Raw genomic sequence first — 10,470 nt, forward strand, 5'->3', positions numbered from 1 at the left:
TCAACTGTGACTATTTCTGGGGTTGACAAGTCTGGCTAATGAAATCTAAGATATTATAATTTCCAGCTACTTACATTTAATGTTCCATAGAAGATTTCTTTCCAAGTATTTTCCCAAGTTCATTCCTTCACATCCAACCAAATCCAGAAATATGAAGGGAATAATAAGCAGTTCACCTATATTTAGCATTTTGTCTAGGAAACAGAGACTAGGTAATAATTAATATGCACTTTGTTTTCAACTTCTTTAATAAGCTATTGATTTGGGTGCCAGTTAGGGGTTAATTAAGTGTGATTAAAGCATTGTTCTCCCCATATTCTTCAGCAGTTTATGTGTGTTTATTTTTTTATTGTTTGGTTTGGGTATGTTTTTTGATAAGCTCTATTTCTAATATCAATAAGAAGACTCAGTATTTTTTTATTTATTTCAGAGAATTGTTGATTTACTATAGGAGTACTTTAACATTATTAGTTAAAGATTCTCAGATATACTTGATCTCATGTATCAGTGCCTTGATTTCTCCCTCTTTCCTGGGCTATTGCTTATTAACAGTACAGTCCTGCTTTTAGAAAATATTTCAAAGGATTATCACCACTTTGTAGGACCCTGTTGTTTACTTGGTCAGAGAGGGAAGAAAAAATTGAAGAATTTAGGAATATTTGGAGATTACTCCTTGGAGGACAACACCTAAAGTCTAGTTTTCCCACATCACTCTTAACAAGAATCTGCACACAATAGGCCCTTTCAAGTAAACTATAAAATTCAATATTCCCTAATTGCTAGAGGGGATCAAAGTAAGTCATTAGCTATTTATCTCATAATTTCTCCATGTTCCTTTATTTTTAGAAAGCAAAAGTTACTCCTGTCCCACCTCCATCCAATTTCCACATTAGAAACTTCCCTTTAAACTCTTTTGCCATCATACATGAAAGGCTGGTCATAAGAAGAGGTTATACATATAAAGAAATAGAAGCTCAAATCAGTATTAAATTAATCATCATATTAACTTGTATGGAAGACAGTCTTGTGGAGGGAGAAATAAGAGGAAAAAAATTGAGAGAATGCTTAAGTCAAGGACCAAGAGTATAATCAAGTAGGCACAATACTTGATTGTTCTAATTTGTGTCAAATTCCACAATCCAGTATATTACTTGACACTGGGTGGAAATAGTGAAGAGGACAATGCTAAAGATGAATAAACACTTTTTAAAGAACCAAGAATTGGAGATTTTGCTCTTTTAATCTTTTGATTCATTTTATTTAATTACATATGTAGGGACACTTGTAAAGATAAGTCATTAGGAAATAACAAAGCTTATTTTTTGTACCTGTCAGGAGGTTAGGAAAATAAAACAGGAGGAAGAAATGCAGTAACGATGAAAAAATTAAAATATCAACCTAGATACAAAGTGCTATTATCATGACCTATAAATACATGGAGAATTAGAATGACAATATTTTATGATTAATTTATTTGAAATTCTATAAAATGTTCTCTTTTGCATGGTTTTCACCTATTTCAGCATCTTTTTTTTTTTTAGGTTTTTGCAAGACAAATGAGGTTAAGTGGCTTGCCCAAGGCCACACAGCTGGGTAATTATTAAGTGTCCGAGGTCACATTTGAACCCAGGTAATCCTGAATCCAGGGCAGGTGCTTTATCCACTGCACCACCTAGGCGCCTTTTTTTTTTTTAAAGAGCATTTATTTAGGGCCTTTTGATTCCATGCCAGGCCCTAGAAGAGGAGCTAGAAAAGTTGATTTTTACATATGACTCTAGTGGACTATGTACAACATATGCAGAAGTAGGGCTGATGTCCCACGAAATGGAAACTAGTCAGTCACACGGATGATGCCTGAAGTGGAGGGCAGTGGGTTTTCTTAAATGTGGCGCTGGGCCCGTGAGCAGGCACACACATGGCCAAATATGGGAAGATTCACCTATTTGGTTGTTCAATTGCCCAAAACTTCTATCTTGCCTTTTCTTCCTCTCGGTTGAGGAAGCTTCATTTTCTCCACGGTGACCTCTCCAGCTATGCTGCTTTCATCCTCAAATTCAGAACTTTCTCCTGAACCAAGTTTTTCAGAATCAGAGCGGCTGTCTTCCACCACGGCCACATCCTTTTCAATGGCTTTTTCCAGGGAGTCCTCTACATTTTCAATATCAAATAGGCCTGGGGGCCCTGCTGCCGTTTCCTCTCTTAATTTTGTGTTTGTCTGCTCCATGTGGGGTAGGAAAAGTTCTTCACTCTTTCCAGAAGGTTGCTACTCTCCACCCGCGTCGTCCTCGGCCCGGGCTCCTGCCTCGAGAACGGATGAGCAGCTTGTCCTGAATCCTGCCAGCGCACCCCACGCGCGGCGGATCGCGGGACACAGCTTGTCCTGAATCCTGCCTGCGCACCCCACGCGCGGCGGATCGCGGGACACAGCTTGTCCTGAATCCTGCCAGCGCACCCCACGCGCGGCGGATCGCGGGACACAGCTTGTCCTGAATCCTGCCTGCGCACCCCACGCGCGGCGGATCGCGGGACACAGCTTGTCCCGAATCCTGCCTGCGCACCCCACGCGCGGCGGATCGCGGGACACAGCTTGTCCTGAATCCTGCCTGCGCACCCCACGCGCGGCGGATCGCGGGACACCGCCGCCGGGGCTCCCCCTCCGAGCCCCGCGGCCCCGCGCGCTGGCCCCCGGCTTCTCCAGCCCGCGAGCGGAGCGCGGAGAGGCCGCCCGGCGCGAGACCCGGACAATAAGCTATTTCAGCATCTTCTAATAAAAATCTCATAAAATATACTTTTGATATTCCTCTGGATCCATGACCACATAGATATGCATAGCACTACCAAAATATTATAATCAACACATTTGACCATTTTGTGGGAAACTCATTCATGTTCTATTAGATGGTCATGACTGTACATTCATTTTTGCTTTAGACCTTCTGTACTCTTTGAAATGTTGAAGGTATCAAACAAAAAGTTTTGCATTTTGTTTTCAATGCATTAAAGTGGAAAATGTTGTTAATTTCATGTTTTATTTGTATAATTTTGAATTATGAATGTTATCATTATTGGGACTATTAGAAGGTGTCTACATAGACAGAGGGCGACGATATCATGAGAATTGATTATGCCAGGATAATATCAAAAAATATGTAGAGGTGAGAAAAAAGGAATACACTAGGATAAGGAAGAAGGGAAGGTAGAATGGGGAAAATTTCTTTCCTATAAGGAGGCATGCATAGAATAGTTTTTATAATGGAGAGAAAATAGAGGAATGACTGACAAAATCTGATTCTCACTCATCAGAATTGGTTCAAATATGAAAGAATGTATGTTTAATTATAGAAGAGAAAAAGAATGATTTTCAGAAGAAAAGAAAAGAAAATACACAATTAGGAATCATAACTATGTATGTGAATGGAATGAACTAAACCATAAAATTGAAATGGGATGGATTAGAAACCAGAATCCAACCATATGTTATTGACAGGTGATAACTTGATATAAAATCGTACTTACAGAGTTGAAGTATAGTAGCTGAATCTATTTTGATTTAGTTGAAGTGAAAAGATAAGGGAAGCAGTCATGGTCTTAGAAAAGTAAAAACAAATCAAATTTAAAAAAAATTATCAGGGAAAATTTATTTTAATAAAAGACACCATACACAGTGAAGTAATATAAAGATATTAGAACAAGTGTCTCTGATAAATGTCACCTTTCTCAACTATATAGCAAAGTGAGTCAAATAAAAAAATAAGAGCTAATCTTCAATTGATAAATGGTCAAAGAAGATGTAGAGGAGGTTTTCAGAAAAAAAGAAATCTAAACTATGTGTAATCATGGAAAAATTGTCTAAATCACTATTGATTTGAGAAGAGACAAATTAAAATGACTCTGACTTCACACCTATGAGAAATGACAAATGAAAGAAGATGAAGGAAGTAGGTCCATTAAAAAACTATTGGTGAAACTCTAAACTAGTGCAACCATTCTGGAGAGCAATTTCTTCTCCATTATATATATGCAAAGAGCAATAAAATTATGCATATATATTGCAATATCACTTCTAAATCTATACTCCAAAGGAATCAAGCAAGAAGGAAAAGAAGCCATATGTATAAGGTATTTATAGCAGTTCTTTTTGTGGTGGCAAAATACTGGAAAATGAAAGGATACTCATCAATTTAGGAATGACTGAACAAGTTGTGGTGTTATGTTTTTGACGGAGCACTATTGTGCTATAAAAATGACAAAGATTGGTTTCAGAAAAATATGACAAGACCTCTATGATATGAGGCAAAGCAAATTGGGAAGTGGAAAATCATTGTGCACAGTAATAGCAATATTGTACCAATGATCAACTGTAAAAACCTTGAGTAATCTGATCAATACAATGATCTAAGACAATTCCAAAGATTTCATGATGGAAAAAATACTTTCCACCTAGGGAGAGTACAAATGATCTCTGAGTACAAATCAAAGTATATTTTTTTTGTTTTTTTTTGTTTCTTTTTCTTTTTTGTGATATGGCTAATATGGAAATAGGTTTTACATAATTGCATACATATAATTGATATGTTGTTTGTCTACTCAATGTATAGAAGAACAGTTTGGGGAAGGGTAGAATCTGGAAATCAAAATTCATTATTAAAATTTTACAAATATATTAATTTTAAAAACTTTTAAATAAGTTATACATAGCTGTGTAGAGACTTTCTCCTAATAGAAGGAGGAAACTTTCCCAGTTTCACACAATATAGATATTTGTACTGACTGGAATACAACAAAGGATCTGCTTTTTTTATTTTAATAAGTTCTTACAAGCAACACTTTGCATTTAGACAATGAGATTTTATATTTTATATTTCAAATGGCCACAAATATTCTATTATTTTCCCAATTACTTTAGTGTTACAATAAAATATTAGTATATATATATATATATTCTCCAAAAGAGAGATGTGAAACTTTTTTGAATATTAGTTTGAGAATAAGAGATTGTCTGTTGAGCAATCATACAAAATAAGGTCAAAATGGGTACAAGATTTAGACATAAAGAGTAGCACTATATATATAATTCATTGTGCCACCTAGTTGAAAATTCACTCAAGGGTTTTCTCCTAATCTTTACCAAATAATGCCAACTCCTATTTTTCGCCTTTATAAAACTTCAAAAAGAGAATACAGTTTGTCCTTTCAGACTGATCATATATTTGTCTTCTTCACATATTCTATATTCTAGCCAAACTCAATTGCATTTTATCTTACACATTTGTTTCTTTGCAGACTAATCTTATTCTGAACAAGATGCAGAAAAATGACCTGGAAAGAAATCTTGAATTCAGATTATGAAGCGCTTTGAATTACCAAAAAAGAGATGAAGATTCTTGAGCAGTGGAGTATTATGTAGTCAGAAGAGTGCTTTTAGACATTCTAATAGAGTTGGGAGACACTGGATGTGAGGCAATCAATTAGGAAGCTACTTGATAGAAGGCAAATGGGGTTAAGTGGCTTGCCCAAGGCCACACAGCTAGGTAATTATTAAGTGTCTGAGAACGGATTTGAACCCAGGTACTCCTGATTCCAGGACCGATACTTTATCCACTGTGCCACCTAGCCGGCCCTAAACTTTTATATTCTTTAACTATTATTTGGAAGTTTTTTTTCACCTTTGAGTTTTTTTTTTAATATGATTTTCATCCTTTTGATTGCTGCCTATAAGTTGAATTCCTACTGCATCTGCTACTGCTGTATCTGCTTAAAATAGCTATATTACAAAAATATTTCTTAAGAAAATATCTGCTTGAATTTTATGCAAATTCACCTTTCTTTGTAAGTAGATTTTTTTTTGCAAGGCCCCAAAGTCACACAGCTAGGTAATTATTAAATGTCTGAGGTCAGATTTGAACTCAGGTACTCCTAACTCCAGGGTCGGTGCTTTATCCACTGCATGACCTTGCTGCCTCTGTAGGTAGATTTTTTTAAAAAAAGTTAGATATTACCTAATTTTGAGGCAAAAGTTTTAGATATTTAATTTTAATTATGTGCTTTCAGAATATTTTTCCTCCTATAATTCTGATATAAAATTTCATTTGAAATACAACAAAGTGTTTGGTGGAAAGAAATAGGAAAAAAGAATTTTTACAGTAGAAGATAATTTGAATATTAGAAGAATATTTGAATATCATTGTATTGTATACAATAAAACTTCTATTGACATCCCATTAAGTCCTTCTATTAACAGCAATTTTGAAATGTTTGCTGGGACTGTAGTGTCAAAAATTCATTGGGAGATATCTCTTCAATTTGCTCTAGTCTCTGTAAAAGAAATTTAGGTATATCATTATTTGAAATATATCCAAAAAGTGTTTTATTTTTCCATATTCTTGAAGTTAGCTGGAAGGGGCTCTCTTATGTAGAAGAAATTTTATAAAAGTCAGAGTCCAAGATAATAAGGCCAAAGAAAGCATGACTTGACAAATCAAGTGACCAGAATGTCATTTATTAAAGATCACAAATCGGGAAACAAGGTGTCATCACATCTCTCTACCAAATCAAGTACCAAGAATTTCAAATATATGATATTTGGAATTAGTGATAAATTCTCAGAAATAAAAGAGAAAAGAAAATAGATTTTACTTCATGAGTATTTTGTGCTTTGCATCAGATGCATGTGACAGAAAGGGTTCTGCAGATTTGCCTCAAAGGAAATTTGAATAAACATCCATCAAAAGGTCAAAGATAGGTACAACTTACCAGGGAATTATGGTATGTGTATCATTGAGATCATCTTTGTGTAAAAGTGGCACCAAGGAAACATGTTTGTTTCTGAGCTAGGTGAAGTTTTTTTTCACCAGTAGCTTGTTGAAGATAGATCACCATCATCACTTTTGTGGTGATTTTCATGTTCATTGTTCATGTGTCGCCCAAAAGCCCTGATAGACACCAAAATTCATGCAAACCTATACTCTTATATCCCCTCCCCCAATTTATACTAGAGTGGCATTAAACTATAAAAATGCTAAAATTTTGAAATGCTACTACTGAGAAAAAAGGGGTATATAGCTTTTTTTCAGCTTCAGACTCGATTATTTGACTATATGATAATGTCTGATTACCCAGTTCAACTACCCCTTTAAAGAAAAGGAAAGTGAACACCATGGCCTGGAAAGATTAAATTATTTTCTCATTGTGACACAGATAGTAAGTGACAGATTCAGGATTTAAACTATGGTCCTTTGGACTCAGATCTAACACTTTTGGGCAAATCTTTATTCAAGACATCTTTGTAGGAATTCAAATATATGAATGTTTTAGGAAATTCAAGTAAACATGGCATTGTATTACTTTTAAAAATCATAGTGATCAGAGTTCATTTAATCATAATCTTTATAAACAAATCATAGATACATTAACATGCCCTGAAGAATTATATAATCATATGCCTGGAAGTTACTTCAGAGGTTACCAGTCTAACTCACTGCTTCTAGGCAAGAGCATCACAGAGAGCGGTAATTAAATTCCTTGAATATATATATATATATATATATATATAGTCTTGACTGGAATATTGAGTAAACTATCATATCATTCTTTTAAATTTTTATTGAAAATGAATTTCCTTATTTTGCTTGGACTATCTCATTTTATTCTGTCATTTTAGATTTTTCATGAAGGAAAATAGTGAAGGAAGAAGGAAATATACAATCTAATGGTTTCTATTCACTTAGAAAAGCTATTTTCTTTTTCCTTATCTTAATAAAAAAGTGGAAATAAAATTAAATCCCAGAAGAAAATATCTCATAGCCCTTAATATTGACCTGGTAGTCTGAATTCCCTAATTTAAAGTAGAACAAACTAGATTCCAAACTAAAGTAGATATATTTAAGCTATTTTGAGATTCTGGACCTTGAGTAATAGAAATATCCTTATAAAAAAGCCTTTCTATTGAATAAGCAAAAGTTCTAAAGTTTGCCATGACCATTTATGGGGGAAAAATCCCTTAAAGCAAGTGGAAAAAATAGGAGTGACAACAGCTGCCAAAATGAATGACTGAATGTGCCAAACACTGATAGGAGAACAACTGTGATCCAACAGTTCTTATACTGTGGATATGGGAGCCAGAATGATTTGGAAACTTTCCCATACTGAAAAAGAGTACATAAGAGAGATGTGAGTCAATGACCCTAATAAAAGAAGTCTGTAACCCAGAAAGTAAATAGGGTGGAGTGAACTCAGAGCAACTCTGAAAGGCCAAGGGAGAGAAAAGTGTGAATAATTATTGAATAAAAGTTTAAGTACATTTTTTAAAAGAGAATGCAGTAAGTAGATATAATAGATATACAGAGTCTTTCATTAGAGAGCTTGTAGAATAAGAATGGATATTCAATGGTTTAAATACTAATTATATCAACACTGAGTTATTAGAGAATGGTAGTATTTGTCATTAGCCATTGCAAAGATAGCTATCAATCTGTATTATAGACTTAAACTAATCAGAAAATGATATATGTCAAGGAAAGTTATTTTGTAACATTGTTATCATAAAAAAGGTGGTAATAGTGAATCATGATTGAGAAAGACAAATTTTGAAATAATTTAGTTTGATATCCTGAATCTTTTCCAGTCTATTAATTAATTATTCATATGATCATAGAACTGAAAATAGCTAATTTAGAGATTATATAGTTGCTTTTGTTGTTGGTTTTTTAACCTAATATCATTTTTACAGAATAAGAAGCCAAGAATCAGAAAAATAAGTCCCTTTGCATGGTGTTATATTACTTAAAATAAACTGGTGTCAATATTTTTGAAATGTGTTCTACAAATAGACTTCTGGTTAACTATTGTGATTACATAAGTCCTGAAAAGTTATCCTTATCTATCCTCCCTTCCCCCAATATCTTGTCTCCATGTTGAAGGCAATAATTCTATTGTGAAAAACTCACTGTCTTATAATTCTTGAATCCCTAGAAATAATATAAAAATATTTATTGGAGAAGTAATACTTCACACTATTTTCAAGTAATACTATTTCCCTGGAAAGAGCATTAAATTAAAAAAAAATCTCAACAGCATTATAGAGACCTTATAGCATCTTATATTTTTAGTGTGTAGTTCCTCTCTGGAAATTATATGTTGATATGTAGGCAAGAATTTAGAAGAATCACCATAAACATAAATAGAAAGAATATCCATATCAAGGAAATCAATACCCATATCAAGTTAAATTTATCTAACTTTTCCTGTGATATTGAAATTTACTTCTATATCACATTGTAAGTAAACATTATTTGAAGCCATACTTGGTGAAGAGTACAAATCCAATGAAAGACTGCAAATGAATATTTGAGCATTGTAAAAGTAAAAATTATGAGAAAATCATATTTTCTAATGAATATGAATATTCATCCTTATGCACATTGTACTCATGGTCAGAAATGCATTTTTTCACAACTTCAGGTGCCCTCGATTATTCTATCAATAAAAAAAAATAATGTGCATAGGTCTGAACTAGCCTAAAGTTTAGAATTATTTAGACTATTGTATATGGAATAATCTAACCTCTCTGCACTATTTTCGGGGTAGGGCAGAGTGGATTATTATCCTTAGAAATATAGAATTGTGGAAACTTGCCCTGTTCAACAGTAAAGGTATTTCCCAAAGTGGCTTACATGTGAATAGAACTTAGAAGAGCGAAGTCAAAAATAAATTCTATAATGTAGTATAAAATCAGAAGAAACAGGAAACATGATTACAAATGTCAAAGAATATTCTACCTATAAAAGATGGTGAGTGACCATCAATTAGATTGCAACATAATGAGTCCCAAAGCTTGAATGAACCATTTTCATTTCTTACTATGATTAGCCAAGCAATTTAAACATAAAGATGACAAATGAATGCCAACAAATATGGTAAGCAATCAGATATGTCATACATTTGAAACTATATAAAATATTTCCATATTAGTCACTTTGTACAAGTAAACTTGAACACCAATAGAAAGGAAGAAAGAAAGAAAGAAAGAAAGAAAGAAAGAAAGAAAGAAAGAAAGAAAGAAAGAAAGACAGAAAGACAGAAAGACAGAAAGACAGAAAGACAGAAAGACAGAAAGAAAGAAAGAAAGAAAGAAAGAAAGAAAGAAAGAATAAAAGGTTGTAAGGGAAGAAGGAAGGGAGAAAAGTAAGAAAAAAAGAAAGAAAAGGAAAGAAGGAAGGAAGACAGAGAAAGTTAAAATAGCATGCTTTGGTCTGTATTCAAATGCCATCAGTTTTTGTTTCCCCTCCACCCCCCCACCCCCCTCCACCCCCCACCCCCCCCACCCCCAGGCTGAAATTATTTTCATCATGAGTCTTTTGGAATTATCTCGGATCATTATATTGCTGAGAATTGCTAAGTCAATTATACATTATACAATATTGCTGTTATTGCATTCAATGTTCTGATGGTTTTGCTCACCTCACTTTTCAT

General features: G+C 34.0%; 1 pseudogene; it reads right to left on the reverse strand.

The window, feature by feature from the left end:
* Positions 1-1,951: 1,951 nt before the first annotated feature.
* Positions 1,952-10,470, reverse strand: LOC141519231 (NOP protein chaperone 1-like; annotated as a pseudogene).

The sequence above is a fragment of the Macrotis lagotis genome, chromosome 3 (genome assembly GCF_037893015.1).
Source record: "Macrotis lagotis isolate mMagLag1 chromosome 3, bilby.v1.9.chrom.fasta, whole genome shotgun sequence".
Lineage (NCBI taxonomy): Eukaryota > Metazoa > Chordata > Mammalia > Peramelemorphia > Peramelidae > Macrotis > Macrotis lagotis.